Source organism: Peromyscus leucopus, chromosome 17 (genome assembly GCF_004664715.2).
Source record: "Peromyscus leucopus breed LL Stock chromosome 17, UCI_PerLeu_2.1, whole genome shotgun sequence".
Lineage (NCBI taxonomy): Eukaryota > Metazoa > Chordata > Mammalia > Rodentia > Cricetidae > Peromyscus > Peromyscus leucopus.
Genome location: NC_051077.1, coordinates 24,152,300 through 24,179,286, shown reverse-complemented (window position 1 = coordinate 24,179,286; position 26,987 = coordinate 24,152,300). Strand labels below are relative to the sequence as shown.

The following is a 26,987-nucleotide window of genomic DNA, read 5'->3' as shown; positions in this document are numbered from 1 at the left end:
AAAAAAAAAATATATTTGTTATGTATACATCATACATCATATTGTGTGTGTATGAGAGAGAGAGAGAGACAGAGAGACAGAGACAGAGAGAGAGAGACAGAGAGAAATCAGTGGGCATCTCTTGCTTTTCTCCCTCTACCTGTGACCACTCAGATCATCAGGCTTGCCATTAAGAATCTTTACTAATTGACTAATTCACTAGCCCAAACCACTGTCCTTTAAATGGGACCAAGTCCAAATTGCACACTAGGAATTCCTTGTCTCCGCTGCACTGCGGTCAGAAAACTCACGTTGACAAAGGAAACACAGAGTCACATGGAATGGCATCCCGGGAAACGTCTAATCTCCTTACTCAAATCTAACCTTCATGCCCTCTGGCCCTCTTGGTATGTTTTCCTAACCCTGTTATTCTGATATTTCCTGCTGTGGTTCTGTCAGGTCATCTCTCTCTCTGCCTCAAACCTGAAACAGCTGATCTCCCATTCTCATACTGCCCTATTTCATGTCAAAAATTGTAGTAAGAGGAAGAGAATGTCCAAATATTTTGATTACTACCAGCATTGGTTACCTTTCACTACATCTCCCCATTGGGGCAACTGCTCTTCTCTGTCTCCCAAAGCTGAATGTTCTACTTGGACTATGGGTCCCATCCTTTCCCTCACTCTGGGTCCCATCCTCTCCATCACTCTGGGTCCCATCTTCTTCATCCCTCTAGGTTCCACCATCTCCCTCACTCCAGGTCCCATCCTCTCACTCACTCTGAGGATTATTTTAGAAATCCTGCCTTTCTTTCTCAATAACTGCATTCATATATCATTTATTCATACACACACATTTTCACATAGGTGATTATAGATAGATGATAAATAGGTTAGATAGATATTAGATGGATAGATAGATAAACACATAATCTCTTAACTTAGCATATCTTTCTAGTTAATGTCCATTTCCTTGCATCTTTAAGGGAAAAAGTTATCTAAGTTCATATTTCAAGGTACTGTTGCACTCTCTTGAGCTGTCATAACTCCAATTAAGATCTGCTGAATTTGTTCTTAATGAAGTGGTCAAGAATCTTCAATTTCTCAAATCCAATAGGCAACACATAGTTTTCATTTGACTAGTAGGAGGTAAAGTCTGTGTATTGTTTGAAATTGCACTTACCAAAATTGCTAAAGACAATAAAATACTTTTTGAGGTATTTATTACCCACTTTTATTTCTTCTGTTGAGAACTCTCTGTTCAGATCCCAAGCCCATTTTTTGAATGGGTTGCTTCTTTTTTTCACTCCTTTTTGAGTTCTTTATATATTCTGGACATTAATCCTCTGTCAGATGTATACCTGGCAAAGAGTCTTTTCCATTCTGGGCTTCCTCATACCTGCTTCTCTGCAGAAGCATTTGAATTTCATGGTATCAATCATTGGCCTTCATTTTTAGGCAAATGGAGTCCTATTCCTAAAATCCTTTCCTACACATACATCATGTAGGGTATTGTCTATGTTTTTCCCTAGAAGTTCCAGTGTTTATGGTTTCACATTTAGGGATTTCCTCATTTGGAGTTAGTGTGCAGGGTGATAGATACGGATCTGATTTCCAGCTTTCTTTCAGAGACTGTGCTCTCTGCCTGGGATACTGAGTGGCATTGCTCATTTCTAGGGCCCTTCAATGTCCTTCTGATGTCATTCTGTCATAGACAGCTGCCATGACCTCTCTATATAAAATAGCATCATGACCCTGATTCAGTGTCTTCTATTACCTTTAAATTGTTTATTTTCATCCATCATACGGGGCACTATATTTTCTTATTAATTTATTTTAGTTTTGCCTCCTGTAGAATTTATACTCCAAATATTTCAGGTCGTCACAGTTTTGTCCTAGGTGACCAAAATAGTATAGAACTAACATAAACATTTGTTTTATGCAATGTCAGATAGCTAAAGCAACTTCTAGTGATATTGTTTGAGATTTTAAATCAGGAAAGCTAGAATCTTAGGGTTTCTGTAAGAGCCAGATGGGAATAAATCAATAATGTATAAAATTAGGAAAATTTTACATTTTCACTTTTTAAAATGATTTCTGTATGATAGGGTCACAGCACTTCTGTTTTCAGGAACTGATGAAAAGACACCTGACATTTTGGGCATTTAGTATTACAGTTGGGCCACTTAGCAGGTAGCACATGCTGGGCTAGGAGTCGGGAAGGCAGCAGGGATATCATGTAAGCTCCTTGCAGGAGAAAGCATCGTGAAGGTAGGTTACAAGCAGCACAATCAAGGGAAAGCTACAAAAAGGCAAATTTCCCATGAGCCCCTTGGGCCTCTGTAAGTCTGTAAGCAAGCCATGACTTGTCCTTTGTCCGGGAGGAACCTTGGGCATGGAGATAGTGTTCCACTGTACAACAGAAGGCAAGTTTACTTCAGTTTTGGAACCTAGCATGTCTCCCTCAGTTTGTTTAAGCAAGGCTGCAGGGTCTGCTTCTCTACAGCCTACTGCATGTGCAAGTGCTTACTGGTATTCTTTGTGTTTGCCTGTGGGACAGGGAGAACAGGACATTGACAACGAGGTACAAATACTCTGGCTATTGCTATTGATTAAAAGCAACTGGCTTTTAGTAATGACCTTAAAAAGTCAAATGCCATCTACCCACATCCTTGAACTTGGGGAAGGCCAGTTTGTAGCTTGTATGTGGAATAAGATTTCAGAACCACAACAGTCATTGACAGTTTTGACCACAGGGGTAAGACACTGAAAAAAAAAAAAAAAAAAAAAAAAAAAAAAAAAAAAACAAAAAAAAACATGACTTTACTTTTCTTTTTTCCATGTGCATGTGTTTTCACATGTATATGGCACCTGTGCATCCATGTGCATATTCGGGTGGAGTATGTATTTTGAGAATATAAAAGATGAGAACTGTGGACTGGTAGTGAAGATTTGTGAGCAATCCATGGAGATGGTAGTAGACATTTTGACCAAATTGAAGGGGTGATGGAACAATAAATTTCCTTCACTACTGATTGTTGATGAGAAGAAACTCAAAAGTTAGATGCAGGCAGACAGTACTGGGAAGCAGGCTCTAAGCTATCACTAAAATGGGATGTTATTGCAGTTCACAACCATGTTTGGCAGAGAAACATGCTAGGCAATATGATGGCCAGCTCAGATCCACTGCATTGTAGAAACCCTTACTAAGCCTCACCCTAGGCTGGCAAACAGAGTAGGGTAAGTGTTTGAACTTTGGCTGGTTCTCTTGGAATATGGGAGATGGAGTATAATAAAGGAAGAATGACAGTGGCTGAGCCATTGTGCTGCCCAGTCTTTCCCAGTTCGTTAAGCTAGCTGGCTGCCAATGCACCTGGCTTGAGGATACTTTGAAAGCAGTTTAAGGACTCAGATTGTTATTTCTATTGTTTAGGTTTTTTGCTGTTTGCTTGTCTTCTGTTTTCCAGTGGATGCTGGTTTTTTTCTTTAAGAAGTATTTTCCCTCTCAAGAAACTTACTCTGTGATAGTGAAACTCCTCGGGAAAACTTGGAAGAGGCACTTGATGAATGCTCTGGTTTTTCACTGCTGTGATTTGACTTAAAAGCTAAAAAGGAACTTCTGGGGTGAAAGAGAACCAGACCTGATGAAATCTATCTCCCTGGGAAGTTTCCCTAATATGATAGCTGATCTTCATTGCCAGCCTGACTGGATTTAGAACCATCTAAGAGATGACGAGGCACAACAGAGTGTATCTATGAAGCATTTCCAGAGAGAACTAAAGGTCGGACAACTACGTGATGCGATTGACACCATCACACAAGACAGAACCAAAGGGGGAAATGGGGAAAACCATCCAGTTGTTGGTATTTACCTTTTTCTGCTTCTAGTCCCCCATGAAGAAACTTATCGTCTATTCTCTTGAGCAGTCATGGTGTTCTGCCTAAGCATATATAGTGGAGTACCATGTACTGAACCCTTTGGGACCATTCCCCACTTTAGTTGATTCTTTCAGGTATTTGATCACAGTGGTAATAAAAAAATAACTCATCTCGCCTTTTTGATTTAAAAAAAAAAAAAAGGCCAGAGTCTAGCCAATGTTAGTGGTACACAGAATTGCAGGAGGTCGCATCAAAATCAACTCCTTTCCAATGTTGCCTTGCTATACACCACAGGAGCCTGAATTTGTCAGAGGATGGGAACATGGTGGTCTTGGCTGGAGAGCAATGTGGCTGAGCTGCTGATCCCAGAGTTCTGTGATAGAAGCAAGAGGGTCTTGCATCACAATATGGAGTGCTAGAGAGAAGAAAACACTGGGAGCTAAGCTAAGCTACTAAGCTGCTGTGATGTTGCGTAAGGTTCAAGGTACAATGACTCCCCCACCTCTACCCCAATCTATCTCCTCTTATGTCTGTATGGCTTTCTTCTTCTTATCTCATAGAGCTTAAGATTGCCTTAAATTCCCTCTGTAGCTAAGAATGACCTTACACTCCTGATTCTCCCACCACCACCCCTAGAAGGGCTAGGACTATAGCCGTAGACCATTGTTCAAAGTTCAGTCTTTATCTCTTCTTTTACCTCAGCTGGATTAAAGAGAAAGCATAGTTTTAGTGGAGTTAAAGTGTCTCTGTCCTCATCATGGAATCAGGATATATAGAATGGTTAGAATTTTTGAAAAAAAGAAACATCAGACTTCCCTGGCATTCTCCTCTGCTGACCTATGGCAGAAAAAAAAATGTTACTGGATTCAGCTAATGGGCTTTGGAAGATGTTCCAAGTGGAAATAAGAAGCAAATGTGAGCTGCCAGGGTGTTCAGTGTTCTTTTGTAAGGTGTTTCCAAGTCTAAATGTATGGGAGACATTAATGTATTACATGATTATATTTCCTTGGTGGTTGGGCACTATATTCTTGTCTGTCTTGTCTGGGAAGAGCTGAATATAGAGAACATCTAATGAGGTACAGAAATTGTTATGACTCTTGCATCCCTCTCCTCCCTAAGGCAAAAAAATATCTCACATAGCCTCTTAGAAAAGAAAGGAAAACCATTTCCTTAATGAAGGGTTTGAGGTAGGAAGAATTGTAAGACATGCAATAGCTCAGTACAAAAACCTCTAATAGTTAGAATAAAAACAACTAACAGTAGTTCACAGAGAATTCAATCACCAGTTCCAGTCAGTTACTGCTCCCATAACCTGGGAAGTTGTAGACATTGTGTGTGATTGACCCCACTGAGCAGATTGCTAACACTTGCTGTGTGGTCTTCTGCATTGGCCATCTCTATTTTCCTGTATCCAAGGACCCTGGCTACGTCTCACTTACACGGCAAGGTCTCCCACTAATGCTGTTAATGCTCCCCAAGGTGAACTTGAACCTCCCCTCTATTTACCATTAGTCAGTGAGCCAGGGTTTATCACTAGTGCTTCAATATTCAATTTCCAAAGTGTCCCCTATATCCATGGTGTCGCCAGTCAGAGCACTCATAAGTGTTATGCTTACCGCCTCAAGTATTAACACACACTTCTTCCACCAGGGGTGATGGACAAACCCTGACAAAGTGCAGACGATTACTTATAAAGCAGTGGTTTTGAACTGTGGTTAGATTTACAGTGTTGTCTTGCAGTTGGAAAAACTGCAGTCTCTCCAGGGCCTAATACATTATTGGACACTTTAGGAATTGGGGCCTGATTGGGCTCTTTAGAGAATAGAGGCTGATTGCACTACTGTGCTTAGCCCTTTAGAAAGCCAATCTGTCAATCAGCTCCTTTTGAATAAGGCCAGAGTCAGCAGTCTCTGTCCGTTTTGGAGTCCTGTAACCCTAATAACAGCTTTGAATGACCCACGCTTTGCCACATTGAGCCTCTGGTGAAGACAAATGGCTTTCATACAGAAGTTCCTCTTTCAAGTTTTGTCATCTTGTCATTCCCTCACTGTCACATTTTCAATTCACAACTGGGATCCCCGCCACACCTGTACACTAATGGGTTGGCTGATTTGAGTCCAAACAGCATCTCTTCAATTACTAAGGCTATCCATTTTTGGTGGTCCTATAGGAAATGAGCACCATTCACTCCAATCTGTGGCTCTAACCCATGGCCAGTCTCTGTGCTCTGGACAGTAAATCCTTGGAGATCATTGTTACATTTTTACTGATGCCTACCTACACTATTTCAGTGGCCTAAATGTTTGACATGTCACTTAGAAAACTACAGGCCAGCAAATTCAAGATATCTCTCCTTGAGAGCTAGAAGAGGGGCAATGGTTCACAGCTACAAATTATAGTGTTGAGATAGGGCTATACAGCAAGGCCCTGATTTTTGGTGAAACCACTATAATTAAGCACCCAACCAAGTCTGCCCTACCCAAACTGTAATTTTTCCCATCAGACATTGAATGTGTCCACCAATAGATCCTATATTTCTGGTGCAGAGGCTGTTGCTATGAGGTTGTGGTTCCTGCTAACTATTGGTTAGAGTGTTGCCCATTGCTGGAAGACTTACGGATCCTCTTGTCCCTTTTAGACCTGCTGGTAGTGCTTTACCACTATTCCTACGATTGCAGGTAACATTATTGCCACTCTGACATCATCATTTCTGGCAAACAAATGCCATTTAGCTTGAAGAATGAACAGAAAGGACAGCTATGACTGACTGACTTTATACAAACTCAACAAGCACCTTCAGCCAGTTAGGAAGCCATGTGAAAAGTCCTAAGAATATTTTAACAAAAGCAATATAGGTAAGACTTGGCACCCAGACTGTAAGTAATGGTGTCTTTTCAGTGGGAACTCTCTTACTTTTCTCTTTAGACACAATATTTATGAGTAGGCTTTAGCAGTTTTCTGTATCTTGGGTGTCCTCCAATTAGAAATCATGGGACAAAATTGATCCCTGACTTCTGCTGAAGTGAACCATGAGGTTCAATGTGGTGCTAAAAAAAAATCATCAAATTGGTTTCTGCTCACTGACCATGGTTGCTTTAGACAGAAGGATTGGGCCAGTGTTTTCTATTTAGAGGACTATCCCAAGTCTGTGCAAATGCTAAGACATGCTGGATTAATGCCTTGAACAAGCCAAAAAGTCAATACAGAAGTGGATGGCTTTTGAGATCTGTTTAGCTAGTTGGGACTAGGAACCCAAGGAGCTTGTTTGAACTCACTAATTTGACTTGGAGCATATTGGTTACTGAACTCAATCTAATGCTACATAAGACAGATTGGAAAGGAAGTATCCCCAGCTCCTGTCAGTCAGGTTAAGAAGAATTGCTCTGAATTGGCCTCTTCATGAAACTTCCATCTGAAGCCAGAATGGTAAAGTAATGTGGAACAGGTACCCTAAGAAGAGACCCCTTCACAAGACCCTCACACATCTTCATATCTGGTGAGAAATATTCTAATTTACTCTGTCCAGAAAACAGGGAAAGTAGAGAACTTTGCTCATTCTGGTACAAAGGACAAACATGTTACTGTTTAGAATGGTAAAGACAGTGTCTGTTCTAATGCTGGCTACTGATTATAAAAACAGGGTTGTCAAAACTTACATTTCCTCTTCTGTATCTATGGCTACTCCTGTGAAGGTGTCCTTTGGTCATCCTTTGCTGCCTGTCATCTAACATTAACACTCAGGAAAACAGGAGAAAAATGAAGTTATTATTTTGACTAACAAATGTGGTTTATCTGACTAGTAGCCCAATGACTTCTATTTCCTTCCATGCAACCGTAGCAGGACAGCACTCACATCATTCAGAGTTCTTCACAAGTTCCAGTAGATGCAAGTTATATATTAGCCCGATGCCTCTACTTGAGAGAAGTTGTCCTGTTTATATGAAAGTGTATCATCTGGTTGATTTTAGAGGGGACTGTGGGAGGTTCAGTAAGAAACATCTCTAAAATGATGTTAGGGTAGAGGCAAGAATAAGAGTTTCTAAATTGGCTGTATTATTGCCAAAAGGTTTACTACATTTAAAAAAATGGATGAGTTGTCAGAAAGTAAGATGATTAAAAAGAAAAAAACAAGGACCGAAGAAAGAATAGTTCTCAGCAGCCAAGGTCCTGTTGAGATCCTGAGCAGTTCCATAAGGACCAATATGCAGCCAAGTTTCTATAGAGTTACCACACTCCTACAGTTTAGATGTGCTATTTGTTCAGTAGTTGATGTGGTGAGGACCCATCTAGCCTTACGCAGAAAAAGCATCAGGGTTCACCAGGATTCACTCAAGGAGAAAGAGGGGCAGTTATCAGTTTTCTGGTTTTGTCTTTCAGAGGAAGCATTGCAGACCACATTCACTAACCCATTCCAGCCACATCTGCTTGTTCTGTTTCATTCATAAAGTATGAACTTTCTCCCATTATAGGGGATCTCACAGGCCATTCTTTCAGTTTGATGTGTTCCTTCCTGTGGTCTTTATCTTGTACCTCCTAAGTCCATTCAACAATCCTTAGGCAAGATCCTACCTGTGACATTTGTTCTCTGTTGTTTAGATAAAGTAAAAGCTAACAAAAAAGCAACTGTGTGTTAATAAAAATTACTGTTCTCAAGGATGACTGGACCCTAATAGTTGTGCCAGAAACCCCATCCAAGGACTGAGGAATCTGGATGCAAGGCCCCGGGTGGAGCGCTGGGAGTCTAATTAGTGAAAAAGAGGAGGGTTTATATGAGTGAGAATTGTTGAAACCAAGGTTGGATAAAGCACAGGGACAAATAACCAAATGAATGGAAACACATGAACTATGAACCGAAGGCTGAGGGGCCCCCAACTGGATCAGGCCCTCTGAATAGGTGAGACAGTCGATTGGCTTGATCTGTTTGGGAGGCATCTAGGCAGTGGTACCAGGTCCTGGGCTCGTTGCATGAGTTAGCTGTTTGAAACCTGGGACTTATGCAGGGACGCTTGGCTCAATCTTGGAGGAGGGGACTGGACCTGCCTGGACTGAGTCTATCAGGTCGATCCCAGTCCTCTGGGGAGACCTTGATCTGGAGGCGGTGGGAATGGGGGGGGAGTGGGCTGGGGGAAGGAGAGGGGGGAAGGAATGGAGAGAACAAGGGAATCTGTGGCTGTTATGTAGAACTGAATAGTATTGTAAAATAAAAAAAATAAAAAAAAATTACTGTTCTCAAGTAATTTATACACTAGTGGAATATGCGAGCACAGACTATCCAGTACACAAATAAACGACACAAATGGTGTTTCAAAAGGTAACAAATACTACCAAGAAAAACGAACTAGTGTCTTGGCTAACTTATTGTCAGCCTGACACAAGCTTGAGTCTTTTGGGAGGAGGAACTCTTGAGGGAAAACAAAAGGCTTCATAAGATTTGCCTGTAGGCAAGTCTGTTGTAAATTTTCTAAGTTAGTGTTTGATGTGGGAAGTCCCATTGCATTGTTGGTGGAACCAACCTTAAGCAGGTGGTGGTCCTAGGGTATGTATGAAAACAGGCTGAAAAAGCCAGAAGCAAACCAGTAAACAGCATTCCTCCATTGTCTCTGCACAGGTTGCTGCCTCCGGGTTCCTGAATTTCCTGCTCTGACTTTACTCAGTAAAGGACTTTTAAACTGTAAGGTGAGAAAAATCATTTCTTCCCCCAAGTTGCTTTTGCTGGTTTTTCATAGCAATAGAAACCCTGAGTGTGATGGTTATTCTTAGTTGCCAATTTGACTACATCTGGAATTAACTAAAACCCCAAAATACCTGAACACACCTGTGAGGGGATTTTTTTTCTTAAATCATTTAAAAAAGTAGGAAGATCTACTTCTAATCTGGGTCTTTGAGTTAGGAACCCACACTTTTAATCCAGATTTTTTTTTTTTTTTTTTTGAGGTGGGAAGACCCACCTCTAATCTGGACCACATTTCCTGCTGGAAAACTATATGAAAATCATGGATGAGTGTTACACAAAATCTATAATGATCTTATAATAAAAAACCCAGAACTAGATATTGGGGTAAATGCTGAAAGATCAGAGAGACAGAGGAGCAAGCCACTGCCATGTCTTACCTCACCAACTCCACAAATCCTGTCTGAAAGCCTGAGTCTTCAGCCAAAAGCGCTCTCAGTAGAAAAGCTTTAGTTCCTGTCTCCTGATGCCATATATACTTTTCCCCACCCAGCCATATCACATCCTTCCTAGCACTGGGATTAAAGGCATGTGACTCCCAAGTACTGGGGTTAAAGATGTGTGCCACCACTGCCTGACTCTGTTTCTCTCTTAGACGGAATCAATTTCATGTAGTCCAGTGTGGCTTTGAACTCATATCTCTGCCTCCTGAGTGCTAGGATTAACAGTGTGTGCCACTACTGCCTGGCCTCTATGTTTAATCTAGTGGCTTGTTTTGTTCTTTGATCTTCGGGCACATTTTATTAGGGTACACAATATATCACCACAGAAGAGAGATGACCCCTCTTTTTGTGTGCTTCCTGCTTCTCTCACTAGCAAAGCATGTCCATTCCTTCTCTGGCATTAAAGCCTACTTCTTTGGGATTCTGGCATATATTGAAGACCAGCAGAGACATCCAGTCTCATGAATTGAACAATTACTATATTCTTGGACCTTCCATAGATAGGCCGCCATTTTTGGATTGCCTTGACCACAGCCCTTAAGTCATTCTAATAAATCTGTGTGTGTTTGTGTGTGTGTGTGTGTGTGTGTGTGTGTGTGTGTGTGTGTGTGTGTGTGTAGAGAGAGAGAGAGAGAAAATCATTCTATAAGTTTTGTTATCCTAAAGAACTCTGAGTAATACTCTAAAACAGCCAGAGGGAGCAATAGTAATAGGTAATCTGGTAGTTGAGGGCGAAATTCTAATAAAATATAGGAAACATCTCATGAGTAACATGAGAGCAAAGAGCATTACAGGTTAGGGAACAAGTGATGTATAGATATCTGGAAGAAGCCAGGTCAGGGTCAATTAAGTCAGAAGTACAGAGGTCTGTGCTTTGATGAACTTCAGGACCAGCAAAGGCATGAGGTAGAGAGAGGGATAGAGAAGGAGCAGAAGTCATGAAAGTACTGAAGCTGAATCACACTGAACCTCAGCATCCTTATAAAGAATATAGGAGTTCCTATGTACCAAATGGAGTAGAGTTCATAGATTCTAACAAGATGGAATGATGGGTGATTGGACTGACAAAGGAAAACAGAAAGCATGGGCAGGACACAGCTTCAGTTGTGTTCTCCTCTCAGAGAAAGTCAGATGGCTACAGACACAGTGCAGAAGTAAAAGGATGGCATATATAGGATTGCAGAAAGTTTCTCTTCCAACAGAAGGAAAGTAGCATAAACAGATTTGGATAGATTTGGTAATGAATAAGGAAAACTCCTCCTAATCACATCTACATTTTTAATGAAACAAGATCAGAACTCTCCGTAGATGGTGAGAAAAAAGTTGTAGAGCTTTGTTTAGAACTAGAAAGAAGTTGACTAGAAGGCTTCATACTGTTGCTAGTAGCATGAAGAGTCCTCTGGAGGTTTGCAATCCGTAGTTTCTTGAGTCTCTTTACTGAGGTAGTAGATTTTTTTCCAGGCTAAATTCAGTGCCAGGTATGGAATAAGCAGGTAATTTATAACCCACCATGGATATCATCCCTTAGAGATGTCTCTCAACACTCTGGAGGGCCACTCAAGAACACGAGCATACTTTAATTCTGTGCATTGTATCGAGTATTTTGTTGTTGACTTAGCTTTCCAAGTAATACGTTTTTCCTCACGTGGAAGGATGAGAGAAGAGCTGTTTGCTTCTCTCACACAGCAAAGTTTGAAAATAGTGCTGGAATAAAGTAAGTGTTTAAATGTTCATTCCCTTTAAGACTACATCGATATAGGTGTTATGTGAATACAATTTTTGGCTGAATAGAATTTCTCTTGTTATTTGGAAAGCATAATGTAATGGTAATAAATAGTCATTGATTCCACAGACCACCACACATTTCTGCTTATTTCTAGCTTTTTATATTCTAGAAAGGGAAAAAATTCACATGGACAGTTCATTATTGAATTTCTCCCTTAATGGATGAGTTTTTTTTTCCCCCACTGGGAAAGAGGAAGGGAGGAAGGTTGGCCAAACAGGTGATAAGAATGGATCCATCTGTGGTTGGAAGCAAAGGTTGTAAGCTAGAGGGGTAGAGTGATAGATAGGCCCTTTTCCTGCTGTGCTGATAAATTGGCATGGTAGAAGCCAGGTGCAATGGTTCAGGCCTGTGATCCCAGCACTTGGAAGGCTAAGGCAGGAGCCATGATTTTAAGGCAAGCCTGGACTACAGTGTGAAACATAAGCTCAAAAAAACAAACAACAACAAAAGACCTATTAACATCTCAACCTAACCAAGTAGCAAACATTTTTAAAAGTGAAAAGCATAGCTTAAATGAGCTTTATTATTTTTTTTGTCTTCAGTTATTTTCCTATGTATAAGATAAGAGAAAGGGATTTATAGTCCAGTGTTAAGGATTTAGTAAAAATATATTGGTAGGACATGAGACATAGCGGAGTCCCTAATCCTACCATGCAAATAGGAATTGGACTGGATGATCTTTTATTGAGTTTGCACTTACATCAATGCTGGATAAACATGGGCATGTATACTAACATTAAAACATTCAAAGGGTACTTTCTACCATTAGTGCATAAGTGATAGGATTAGTTCTGTTTATCATTATAAATGTATACTTAAAAGCAAATTATTGGATTTGTCTGTGTAAGTATACATGACCATATTCATGGAGCTATCCATGTGAATACATGTCATCTTTGAAATTTCCTTCTCTAAAAGTGTGCATTGGTATCTCTACCATGGGATGGGAAAAAATAGAACAGATGGTAATGGTGAGTTCACTGGTAATTCTTATATAATATTTATTAGAAGCAATTTATGAGCATTGCTCTAAAATGAAATCTTTATTCTGTCAATCTCTGTCAAGAGCTGAAACATTTTCTATGCCTACTCTCATCTAATCCATTCTTCACATGGTGGTCAGAGGTCTGTTTTAAAAATGGAAATGTTCCTTATGGCTGAACAATACTCTGTGTGTGTGTGTGTGTGTGTGTGTGTGTGTGTGTGTGTGTGTGTGTGTGCAGGCATGACCACACAGGTCAGAACAGAAGGACATTGGACATCCTGCTCTATCATTTCCTGCCTCATTCCTTTGAAGCCAGATATAGTGGTATGAATGAGAATGTCTCCAATATAGGCTCATATGTTTTAATGTCTGGTTCCCAGTTGGTGGACTGTTTAAGAGGTATTTAGGAGGCTTAGGAGATGTGGCCTTGCTGGAAGAGATGTGTTAGTGGGTTGGGAGGGTGAGGTTTCAAAAATCCATGCCAGGAACACACTTTCTCTGTCTCTCCATCCATCCATCTATTCATCCATCCATCCATCCATCCATCCATCCATCCACCCACCCCCCCATCCATCCATCCATCCATCCATCCATCCATCCATCCATCCATCCATCCATCCATCCCTTCTCTCTCTCTCTCTCTCTCTCTCTCTCTCTCTCTCTCTCTCTCTCTCTCTCTCTCTCTCTCTGTCTGTCTTTCTCTTTGTCCCGTCCTCCCTCCCTCTCTCTCTCCTGCCCCCACCCCTGTCTCTATCTCAAAGATTAGATGTAAGAGCTTAGCTACTGTTCCAGTGGCCTGCCTGCCTGCCTGCCTGCCAGTCTGTTGCAACGCTCCCAACCAAGACAGTTATAGACTTAACCTCTAAAACTTTAAACAAGCCCCCAAGGAAAATGCTTTCTTTTACAAGCTGCCTTTGGTCATGGTGTCTTTTCATGGTAACTGAGACATTAGAGCTAGGCAGGGCCAGTAAGCCCCCATAATCCTCCTGTCTCAGACTACTACAGCTCTGGGGTTACAGGCACATGTACCTCCACACCAAGCCTTCTTTTTCTTTACCACCTTCTTCCTCTTCTTCTTCTTCTTCTTCTTCTTCTTCTTCTTCTTCTTCTTCTTCTTCTTCTTCTTCTTCTTCTTCTTCTTCTTCTTCTTCTTCTTTTAGACCAGGTTTCTCTATGTAACAGTCCTGGGCGTCCTGGAATTCACTCTGTAGACCATGCTGGCCTCGAACTTGGAGATCTGCCTGCCTCTGCCTCCCAAGTGCTGGGATTAAAGGCGTGCGCCACCACCTCCGGGCCACACCAAGCTTTTCATGTGTGTGCTGGAATCTGAACTTGTTCTCATCCTTATGCAGTAAGTATCTTACCCATGGTGTCATCTCTCCAAACCCTAAGAAAATTTCTAGTTTAATATAACTCTCGGTCAATCCTTGCTTTTCTTTCCAGTGCTATTAGAGTTCTATGCAGGACATCATCTATGCCAATATACTTAAGTATGCTTTTCTAGTGCAGTGGTTCTCAACATTACTAATGCCATGACACTTTAATGCAGTCCCTCATGTTGTGGTGACCCCCAACCATAAGATTATTCTGTTGATATGTCATAACTGTAGTGTTGCTACTGTTATGAATTGTAGTTTAAATATCTGGTATGCAGGAGATCAGATATGTAACCCTCACATGGGTCATGACCCATAGGTTGAGAACTCCTGCTCTAGTGGTTTCAAGGTTTCAGCTCTTAAATGAAGGTCTTTGACCCACTTTCAGTTTATTTTTATCCAGGGTGAGAGATAGGAATCTCATTTCATTTTCCTATATATGGACATTGAGTTTCCTCAGCACCACTTGTAGAAGCTCTTTTTTCATCATCATCATCATCATCATCATCATCTTTTTTTGGCATCTTTATCAAGACGATTGTAGCCATTTACTTCTAGACTCCAATTCTATTCCATTGGTCTATATGGCCATTTTTGTTCCATAACATATCCCCCCTCATTGTTACTCCGTTTTTATAGCATATTTAAAAATCAGAAATAATGATGCCTCCAACATTGTTCTTTTTGCTCAGTATTACTTTGGCTGTGGGGGTCTTTTGTGATTCCATATGAATTTTAGGATTTTTTTCCCAGTTTGTTCTCTTACCCCCTTCTCTGCCCTCCCTTCAATTTGTCTTGTTGCTTATTTAATATTTATTTTATGTACAATCACATGTGTGTATCTTGGGGGTGGTTTATGCATGTATAACATTGCTGGGAAGGTAATGTCTGATCCCCTGAAGCTATAGTTAATGGGTGATTGTGAGCCACCTGACATGGATGTTGTAATCTGAATCTGAGCCCTCAGCAGGATCAGTATGTGTCCCTAACCTCTGAGACATCTCTCGAGTTCCCCTTCCCTTTTGTTGAAGTTCTCACTCTGGCCCAGGCTGACTTGAAACCTGTGACACTCTTACCTCCTCCTCCTGAGACCTGGCATTATAGACCTGTAGCAACATATCCACATTCATTTATCTCCTAGTTCTTGGTATTTTGATGGTGAGTGCATTGAATCTGTACACTTGCTTTTGGTGATATGGTTATCCTGGAAGTATGAGTCATTTACAGGAAAATTAATGAAGTAGAGATCATTATGTTAAGCAATATATACCATATGCAAAAGACAAGTATCACGTGTTTTGACTAATAGTGAAGCTAGAATAGTTTTTCAAAAGGTGATGTGAAAATAGTAAAATAGCAAAGGGGCTACTAGGGTTCAAGGGACCGAGGGGAAAGGGAAGGGAGGAGAGACAAAAAGAGCATTGTGGAGATGTTAGGTATGACCCAAGCATGATATGTACATATATGAAAATATCAAATTGAAGCTCACTAATATGTACAGTTACAGTAATAATTATAATAATAAATTCAAACTCAAATCTAACGGTGCCAGTCTCTATTTAAAAGCCTCAGCAAGTTGCTCAGTAGTGATGCCTTGAAGATTTTCAGGATCCTTGATAGTATGAACCTCAACCCTGACTCCACCTCTGTGGCCCGCTTCTTGTCTTACCCAGGGGGGACTAACTTCATTTTCTCATCGCTGCACTCTTTCCTCTCGTTTAGGTTTCTATGAAGAGACCTATGGTCTGGCCATTCCCAGGGATCCATCATGTATCACAAGGAATTTTTCCAGTTCTCCTTCCCAGATGCTGGATGTTCATATACTCACAAGCAGCCAGAATTTTTTTCACTGTGTCCCCTTTTCTTTTTATTCTTAAGTTCTTTGAAAACAGGGACTATGGTCTGATATGTTTCTTGTAATAACCCTAATGTGTTCCATCAAGCTTAATTCATGGTAAATGTTCCAGATACCATTGCTGAAAAGTATACATTTTGCCCATTGTAAGAGATTTAAAATAAATTATTTTAGTTACCATTCCTGTCCATAGAGAGATAATGGGCACATATAGGCACAGATTATTTTTACTACTCTTGGGATGGTTTGAATGTTTTGAATGTTTCCAGTTCGTATCTCACAGCATCATTTCATTAATGGCTTCAATTAGGCATCTGTGTGAGATCCTGTCAGGTTGGTAAACAGTCTCTTAAGATTTACTGGCTGTTAAACCAAGTGAATCTACAGTTAAAAGACAGACCTGATGTTAGCAAAATGGACTGGGCTTCAAAACATGAAGAACCATTCTTAGAAATGCTGTGTTCTATTTCCTCATGTGGCGGTGCAAGGCTTGGCTGCTCTTCCTTGTGGGATGGCAGAGGTTATGAGATCTGTTCTACAGTACGCTGAACACTGTAGACAGCTTGTGGTATACATACTTTCTCCCTCTGAGCCAGTGACATGAGCTGCCTCAGTGGAACCTATTACCACATTATGAGTGACACAAAACAGAGAAGGATTTTCACTAAATGATCTGAGACTGAGGGTGACACCGTTTCCTCGTGGTTCCAGACATGCTCAAGTGATGACACTGATTCCATTTCCATGAATGACAGGAGGTTTTTAAACAAGCATATGTGAAGCTGAGCTAGAGGGTTGAAATTCCTGGCAACAGAGGGAACGGGAGGTGCAGTTTGCCAAAGCCATCTGCTTAATTTCCCTAATAATCTAACACCTGCTAGGGAGACTCATCTTACACCCCAGTTGGCTGAGAACTGTGGAAACAGTAAAAATAATTTCTCTCAAGCCCACACCCTCATCACCAGGAGAGTGGCTTCCAATTTACCTGTTCAAACTAAAAGGTCCTCATCTCTCTTAGGAGCATCATCTCTGAGTTGTTAAGCTCTGGTTCCTGTGTGCCTGCGGGGTCTTTGGAACATCCTCTTTGAAAGAAATGACTGATTAAATGGCAGGCATTTGAGAACAATAAACCATTCACCTGGCAGGACTCCTCATCCATGTTTCTAGCACTCATGACTGGAGATCTGGAGGAAGTCCAGAGTAAAAAGAAAGCAGGTTCCATAGATTACATATTGACCAAGATCAAATATGCCCTTCACCCAGACATTTTCTCCCATGGTCGAAGTCTGGAGTGAAAGAATGCAGGTGATATAATGTAAAATTTATCCTTACTTAGATTACATAGTGACCAAGATGAAATATGCCCTTCACCCAGGCATTTTCTCCTAGATATTTTTGGCTGGTTTTCAAAGATCCTCATAATCATAGTTTGTTAAAGACCCAATCACCCTGTGTGGAGGGGGAAACAAGGTTAGCGGACAGACAGGGTGAGCCAAGGCAGTCAGCATGCTTGGAAACATTCCTTTTCTGAATTAGTCTATATTTGTAGAAAATAGAAACACTTAAGTAGCCATAATTTACCAGTTCTGACTGCTTTACTCCATCCAAAGGATGACATTCTTTAATTGAATTTCAGCCTGGCACACATTAGTTCTTTAAAAAAGGACAATAATTATATGAACAGTGTTTATTAATATCATTTCTAATATTATTTATAACTGATGCATAAAAGCACAAATATATATATATGTATATATAAAACGTGCCATATATGTTCCCTTCACATATGAGCTGCCTAATGTCTACATCTACATCAGGTTAGATATACTATCTTCTTAAACATTTATCATTTCTTCAAAGGTTTTTTGAATGAACAACACATTGGTATACATAAAGCAAATTTTATATTTAATACTAGTGATGGGAAGAGGATGTTGAAGGGGAATGAACAATTTAATAATAGGTTTTTTTGTTCTGATTGATTTTTGTTGTATATTAAGACCCAATATAGGCAACAGCTCCTTGGAGGTAAAAGCACTGAATTCTATTTTTATTTTTGGAAATATATGTCACAGAAGTAAAATTATTTGGTTATTTTGAAGAATATATATACAACAGGGATTGATAGTAAATTTTTTTCTAAAAACTGTTTTCACAGGCATCATAAAATCATTCAATTTATCATTGCAGGAAATATAACCAAAGATAAACATATAAAATCTACTGACAGGTTTTCACACAGATGAAACCATCATCTATTGCGATTTTCATTAGACTTTATATCCATGCCTGTTTCATTGCCAAGGATTAGTTGGGATCCAGTATTAACCAGTGTATTCACATCATCATTCTATGTAATGCATGATGGTAAGTATAAAAGCTACTCGTGAGAATGCCTTTTCAAACCATATTGAAATGAGTCTGGACCAACACATCCTCTGCTATTTTGGTAATAGCCATTTAACAGCTATAAGGTGATACTGTGGTTTTCTCCTACATTCAACTAATGACAAGTAACTAACACATTTTCACATACCTCTTGGCCTTTTATAGGCCATGCATTAGATGTGTTCATACAGATGTTTGGTCACTTTTTTAAATAATTATGTTTTGAATTATAGATTGAATTGTACATGTTTAGGATGTAACCCTTGTTCTGACATATGACTTTCATATATGTTGTTCTATGGATTGTCTTTTGCTGTTGTTTCTCTCATGCAGGAACTTCCTGGTGTGATGTGGTAGGAGGGGGCTGTGTTTGTTATCTGTGCTTTGGGATCATGATCAATAAGTCACTGCCCAGAGCAACATCACAGAGTGTTACTCCATGTTGCTTCTAGTCTTCCAGTATTACTCTTACATGGAAGTTTGTAATCTACTTTCAGTTGACTCCGTCTCTGCATGTGGATAATCTCTTCTACTCGTCCCATAAATCAAAGATACTGTTCTTTTCCCATCATGCACTCTTGGAACCTTAGATATGTGGTTTTATCTCTGTGTCTGCTTTCATGTTAGTACTGTGTTAGATTGATTATAAGTTTATCTTATGTTCAAAATCAGGTATTATAATGCCTCTAGCTTTGTTCTTTCTGTCTGAAGTTGCTATACCTCTTCAGATTTACTGTTTCTGTTCAAATTTTAAGATTGCTTTCCCATTTCTATGAAAAATAACACTGAAATTTTGATAGTGATTGCATTGTCCCTGCAAAGAGCATGCTATGGACATATTAATAATATTAATTCCTTAAGTCTATAAACACAAGTAGTTTTTCCATTTACTTGTTTTTTTTTCACATTCCTTCTCGATCTTTTATTGTCATCAGTATACATATCACTCATGTCCTTAGTGACATTTACTCTTAATCATTTAGTTTTTGATGCCACCTTATAAGGGTTTTTCTTAACATCTGTTTTCAGAAAGTCCATTCTTAATCTCTCAAAATATTCCTTTTTTATTTAAATTTATACTACTGATTAATTTATCAGTTTTGCCATAATGAGATTGACCATGTGGTTTTTGTTTGTTTTTTCCTTTCAGTTTGTCTATGTAGTGGATTACATTTCCTGATTCTCAATATGTTGTACCATCCCTGCAGTTCTGGAATGAAGCCTGCTTGATTATGGTGGATGATCTTTTTGATGTGTTTTGGGATTCTGTTTGCAACTATTTTATTGAATATTCTTGCATCTATGTTCATAAGGCAAGTTGGTCTGTAAATCTCTCTCTCTCTCTTTTTTTTTTTTTGTTGAGTCTTTATGTGGTTTGGATAGCAGGGTAGCTGTGGCCTCATTAAATGAATCGGGCAGTATTACTTCTGTTTCTATTTTATGGAATAATTTGAGGAGTATTTAGTGTTAACTCTTCTTGAAAATATGGTAGAATTTACCACTAAACCCATTTGGCCCTGGGCTTTTTTTGGTTGGGAGACTTTTAATAACTGCTTCGATTTCCATAGGGGTTATTGGTCTATTTAATTGTTTATCTAATCTTGATTTAACTTTGGTAAGTGGTACCTATGGAGAAATGGTAGAGTTTCCAATTTTGTGGAGTACGGGTTTTTAAAGTATGACCTTATGATTCTCTGGATTTTATAAATGTGTTAATTCATTTCTAGACGTTAAAAATAGTGTCCTCTAAATTTCTTGCTTTCTCTTTAGAAGGGAAAACTCTATAATTGTTACAATATAAACCAGGATGATAATTTAAATAGTATTTTCACATATTTTTATTTTGTATGGTATTTATCAATTAACATTATCTTTTTCTATTGCTCATGCTTTTTGAGAATATATTCAATACTGGAGCAAAAGTATGATTAAGTAGAAATTTCATTAAGTGTAATATTTGTTTTAAAATTGGACTTAATTAGTTCAATTTGTGGCAGAGGAATAGCTAAAGTTTATGGTAAAATGACGAGTATTTTGGAAGTCATATGCCCAAAAACTATATTTGATTTGAAAGAAGATATTCTTTGAGTTATATCATTTGATTAATGGAAATTTTAAGCTATTCTCTATTTTCATATTCAAAATGACAAAACGATGGCTGACAAAACTGAATAGTTGGAGACTAATTTATTCTTTACTAAATGCTAATTTAGTGTCCACCATCTGCTAGGTGCAGTGACATCTACTGACTGTATGAAACAGTGGAAATAAAGGGACATTTTCGACATAAAGGAGGGACATCAGACTTTGCATATATGCTGTGGAGAGCATTTTCTTATTTTCCATACACTAGTAAACATTGAATTTTTTTTATAAATAACTTGTTTATTTTTATTTTATGTGCATTGATGTTTTGCCTGCGTGTATGTTTGTGTGAGGATGTCAGATCTTGGAGTTACAGACAGTTGTGTGCTGCCATGTGAGTGCTGGAAATTGGACCCGGGTCCTCTAGAAGAGCACTCAGTGCTCTTAATTGCTGAGCCCTCTCTCCAGCCTACCATTGATGATTTTAAAAAGAGAGAAACATGATCTTATTAGGATGAATTGTGTTGTTGTGGGCACAGTTGGAGAGGAGAGTAAATTAGAGCATAGGAGTGGAACTGAAAGATGGAAGTAGTAGAAGGCACTTCAACATCTAAGTGACAGACAACTGTGATCTGGGGTGGGCTGAGAAAAATGACACTCTTATCTGTTCCTTTCTTTTTTCAGTTACAAACTCTATATTTTTTCCTGGACTTTAGGTTTTCCAATTTGGTATACTTCCTATCTTTAAAGTATGTCATTATGATTCTCTGGAATTCCTCGCTGTCTGTTGCTATTTGCCCTTTTTTGGTCTCTAATTTTATTCATTTGGATCTTCTGTTCTTGCCTTCCAGTTAATTTAGCTAAGAGTTTATCAATGTTATTGATTTTCTCAAAGAACCAACTCTTCATTTTATTGATTTGTAGTTTTCTTGTTGTTGTTAGTTTGTTTCGATTGATTTCAGCTTTGAGTTTGATTATTTCTTGCTGTCTATTCCTTTTGGGTGCAGTTTCTTTTTGACCTAGAGCTTTCAGGTATGCCATTAAATTATTAATATGAGATCTCTCCAACTTTTGTATGTAGGCACTTAGTGCTACAACCGCCCCTCTTTGAACCATCTTCTTTGTGTCTTCATTGGGTATGTTGTAATTTCATCTTTAATCAAGTCTAAAAAGTTTTAAATTTCTTTATTAATTTCTGTCTTGACCATTTTTCATTCAGTAGTGAGTTGTTCAATTTCCATGAGTTTGTAACTTTCTGGTTTTTTTTTTTTTCTGTTGTTGTTGATGCCCAGATTTAGTCTGTGGTGGTCAGATAGGATGCAGGGGGTTATATCAATTTCTTGTATTTGTTGAGACTTACTTTGTGTCTAAATATTTGCTCAATTTTGTTGAACGTTCCATGAAGTGCTGAGAAGAAGGTATATTCTTTTGTGTTTGGGTAAAATGTTCTGTAAATATCTGCTAGGCCTATCTGACTTATGGCATTGTTTAGCTCCATCATTTCTCTGTTTTGATTTGTCTGTATGACCTGTCTGTTGGTGAGAGTGAGGTGCAAAAGTTACCCACTATCACTGTGTAATGGTCAGTATGTGATTTACCTATAGTAGCATTTTTAATGAACATAGATGCCCTTGTTTTTGGTACATAAAGGTTTAGAATTGCAATATTGAACTTGTCTTTTGATGAGTATGTAGTGTTCTTCCCCATCTCTTCTGATTATTTTTGAAGTCTATTTATATTTGAGGATATTAAAAGGGTGACATTGGCTGGTTTCTTGGGTACATTTGTTCAGAATATCACTTTTTATCCTTTTACCTTGAGATGATGCCTACTCTTGATGTTAAGGCATATTTATTGGATGCAGCAGAAGGATAGATCCTGTTTTCACATCTAATCTGTTAGACTGTGTCTTTTTACTAAAGGTTTGAGGCCATTGATGTTGAAAATGATCAATGAGCAGTGTTTATTGATTCTTGTTATATTGTTATGGTGTGAGATTTTTCTCCTTCGTTTGATTTGCTAGCCTTGTGTTTTCTTAGGTATATTTAACTTCTTCAGATTGAAGTTTTCCTTCTAGTGCCTCTGTAGAGTTGGATTTGTATATAGAGACTGCTTAAATATGGTTTGATCAAGGAATCTTTTTCTTTCTTCATCTATTGTAATTGGATGTCTGGGCTGGCATCTGTGGTCTCTTAGAGTGCTAGAACATCTCTGCAGGCCCTTCTGGCTTTTAGAGCCTCCACTGAAAAGTCGGAGACTATTCTAATGAGTGAGTCTGAAGGTATGTTACTTAAGTCTTTTTCCCTTGCAGCCTTTAACATTCTTTCTTTGTTCTCTACATCTAGTGTTTGCTTATTACCTGTTGTGGAGAATTTCTTTTCTAGTCTTTGGTGTTCTGTATGCTTCTTGGAACTTGATAGCCATCTCCTTTACGTTAGGAAAATGTTCTATGATTTTGTTGAAAATATTTTCTGTGCCTTTGAACTGGGTTTCTTCTCCTTCCTCTTTTCCAGAGGTTCTCAGTTTGTGGGTTGCAACCCCATGGAGTCAAATCACAGAAGTTGCCCAAGACCACCAGAAATATAAGATACTTACATTATTATTTATAACAGTGAAGTATCAGAAATTTACATTATGATTCATAACAGTAGCAAAATTACAATAATGAAGTGGTATGGAAATAATTTTATGATTGGGGTCACCAAACCATGAGGAACTGTATTTAAGTGTTGTAGCATTAGGAAGGTTGAGAACCATTGCTCTGTTTATATCATTCATAGATTTAGTCTTTACGTGGTGAACCAAGGTTCCTGGATATTTTATGCCTGGATTTCTTTTTCTTTTCTTTTCTTTCTTTCTTCCTTTCTTTCTTTCTTTCTTTCTTTCTTTCTTTCTTTCTTTCTTTCTTTCTTTCTTTCTTCCTTTCTTCCTTCCTTCCTTCCTTCCTTCCTTCCTTTCTTTCTTTCTTTTCTTTCTTTCTTTCTTTCTTTCTTTCTTTCTTTCTTTCTTTCTTTCTTTCTTTCTTTCTTTTTCTTTCTCTTCCTTCCTTTCTTTCTTTCTCTTCCTTCCTTCCTTCCTTCCTTTTTTTAAATTTAACATTTTCTTTGACAGAAGTAGCTAGTCAATCCTGACTTCAATGCCTGAAATTCTCTCTTCCATTTCCACTACTCTATAGGCCAGGCTTACCCCTGAAGTTTTTGACTTCCTAAATCTTTCATTTCCAGTTTCACCTTGGTTTGGGTTTTCTTTAGTGATTCTATTTCTACTTTCACGTCTCGAGCTATTTTCTTCATTTCATTCTACTGTTTGTGTTTTCATATATTTCACTAATGAATTTATTCCTGTCCTCTTCACAATCCTTGAACATACTCATATAGGCTATTTGAAGTCCTTATCTTGGGCTTGAACTATGTTGAATTTTCCAGGGCCTATTGTAGTAGGGTTGCTATGGTCTGGTGGAAACATATTTTCCTGTTTGTATTACTGGCTGTATTTTACTCTGGTGTCTAGGCATCTGGCTTTGAGATGATTGTAATTCTAGGTGTTTGTATATGGTCTTGTCTTTGTTGGGTGGGTGTTCCATCCCTTGGTTTCTGTTTTGCTCTCTAGATCTTTTGAGGGTGTTGTGGCTGTTGGTTGCTTGACAGGAAGTACTTCTGATTCCCTGACAGTTGTTGCCACTGGTGGTCCTGGTTAGAATGTATTGGGAGCTGACTAGAAAGAATGAAGAGAGACTAAAAGGTGGTTGGTGAGAGGGTTCACAGGAAGGAGGAAAGCTGGGTCTGTCACTAGGATCTGTGGATTTCCCAGGGAGTGAACTAGAGACTGAGGATTAGACCCCTGCAGATGGTCTGCTACACAGCTGGGGATAAGACTTGGGAATTTGCAATGCAGGACAGGAAAGAAAGTCAAGATGGCCTTCCTGATTCACTGGCCTACTAGTCAGCTCTTCCTAGTAGAGCGTGCCTCACATAGAGGGATGGGGTTAGGAATAAGTCTGGGTCCTTTGAAGGTCTGAGGAGTCCAAAGGGAATAGAAGTAGCACTGTACCACATTTTCATTATCCATGTGTTGGTTAAAGGCATTTCTATAGCTTCTATTTCATAGCTATTGAGCTATTGTAAGTAGATTAGCAATGAACATGGCTGAGCAATTATCTGTGGAGTTGTCTGGTCCTTTGGGTATATGCAAAGACATTTAACTTTAGGTTTTTGAGAATTTTCCACACTGATTTCCATAGTGGTTGCATCAGTTTATAGTTACACCATTATACCAACAGAGAAAGAGATGTTGTCAGTTATTTTGTTGATATTGCCATTCTAACTAAGGTGAGATAAAAATCTGTAAGTTTTCATTTGCATTTCCACAGTTGATGGGAACAAGGAAAATTCTTTGAGAAATTTTTTAGCCATTTTGTAATGCATTTGAGAGGTCATTATATGTTTAGATAAATAGCCCATTATATATTTTGGTCATTTGTTTTCTTCACATCAAGTTTCTTTGGGTTTGTTTGTTTGAATATACACATATATATGTATGCATATGTATGTATGTATGTATGTATGTATGTATATGCATATATATGGCTTCTTCTGCACTTGATTTTGTCCTTAGCCGTGCAGAGCTTTTTAGTGTTATGAGGTCCCACTGGTCAATTGTTGATCTCAATTTCTGAGTAAATAGAATTCTATACATCTAAATCATGTAGAGTACTGCCCATGATTTCTTCTAGTAATTTCAGCATTTGAGACTTCACTTTGAGGTTTTTGATTTACTTGGAGTTAATTTTTGTCCAGGATAATAAATAGGGATCTCATTTCCTTCTATATTTAGACATCCCATTTCTCAGCACCATTTGCTAAAGACACTTTTTTTTTCTCCATTGTATGTTTATAGCATCTTTGTCAAATATCAGATATTTGTTTGGGTCTTATACTTTGTTCCATTGGTCTTAGTGTCTGTTTGTGTACTGGAGACATATTTTTTTATTATTATAACTCTATTATATATCATGAACTCTGGAATGGTAATCACTCTAGGCTTGTTTCTTTTTACTCAGTATTGCTTTGTATATCCAAGATATTTTGTGGAGTCATAGGAATTTTAGGATTTTTTTTTTTTATTTTTCTGTGAAGAATGTTGGGGATTTTGACTGGGATTGCATGCATCTATAAATTGCTTTTGTCAGAGTGGTCATTTTCACAGTATTAAGCCTACCAGTCATTGAGTTTGGGATGTCTTTCTACCATCTAGTGTCTTCCTCAATCTTTTTCCTCAGAGATGTCAAGTGTTTTTGAATGGTTCTTTCACATCCTCACTTAGGTTTATTCCTAGATATTTTATTTTCTTTGAAGCTATTGTGAATTGGAAATGTGTCCATAACCTCCTTTTCAGTGTGTTTGTATTTGATGTATAGAAAGGCAACTGATATTTGCAAGTCTGTTTGGACCCTGTCATTTGTTTTTGTTTTTTGATTTTTTTGAGACAGGGTTTCTCTGTGTAGCTTTGCGCCTTTCCTGGAACTCACTTGGTAGCCCAGGCTGGCCTCGAACTCACAGAGATCTGCCTGGCTCTGCCTCCCGAGTGCTGGGATTAAAGGCGTGCGCCACCACCGCCCGGCTGGATCCTGTCATTTGGTTGAAGCAGTTAATCATTTCCACAAGTTTTCTGGTAGAATTTTTGAGATCCCTTTGTTTTCCTTCTCTTTCCTTATTGCTTTAGCTAGTGCTTTTAGAACTGTATTGAAAAGGAGTGGGGATGGTAGGAAGTCTTGTTTCATTCTTGATTTTAATAGTATTGCTCTACATGTTTCTCTACTTAGGGTGATATGTTCTATGACTTTGTCACTTACAGCCTTTATTATGTTGTGGTATGTTCCCTCTAGCCCTGCTCTCTATGGGCCTCTTATGTAGGCATGTTCAATTTTGTCAGAGGTTTTTTCATTATTTATTGAGATGATCCTGTGATTTTTATATTTAGGCCCACTTATATGATCTATTACATTTATTGCCTTGTTTGCATAGAGCCATCCTTTGTATGTCAGGAATAAAGCCAACCTGGTCATGATGAATGATCTCTTTGATATATGCCTGTATTGTTTGCAAATATTTTATTTAGCATTTTTGCATCTGTGTTCATCAGGATTACTAGCCTAAAGGAATTTTGTTTTGTTTTGTTTTTGTTTGGGAATAAAAAAAATCTCTACGTATTCTTTGACTTCTAATTGAGAAAGACCAGTGTGATTCTGAGAAGGAATGCCTCACTTAGTTATTCTTCTGTCTGCTGCTGAATCTGAAGCTTACCATTGCAGCTAGACTGACTGCCTGGGAGGTCTCAGGGATCCTCATATTTGTCCATCTTCAGTGCTAGGGTTTGGGCTCAATTCGGCCACCACTGCCCTTCATATAGGCTTTTGACCTGCAAACTCAGGCCCTTAGGCTTTCATAGCAAGCGCTTAACCCACTGAGCCGTCCGTCCTCCA

General features: G+C 38.8%; 1 long non-coding RNA gene across 1 annotated transcript in view; it reads left to right on the top strand.

Annotated features, from left to right (window-relative positions):
• The first annotated feature begins 4,269 nt into the window (after positions 1 to 4,269).
• Positions 4,270 to 26,987, top strand: part of LOC119089220 — a 57,073-nt gene continuing 34,355 nt past the window's right edge. Inside the window, exons 1-2 of the long non-coding RNA XR_005093093.1 lie at positions 4,270 to 4,341; positions 9,466 to 9,533. This is a non-coding gene — a long non-coding RNA (uncharacterized LOC119089220). The remainder of the gene's footprint in view (positions 4,342 to 9,465; positions 9,534 to 26,987) is intronic.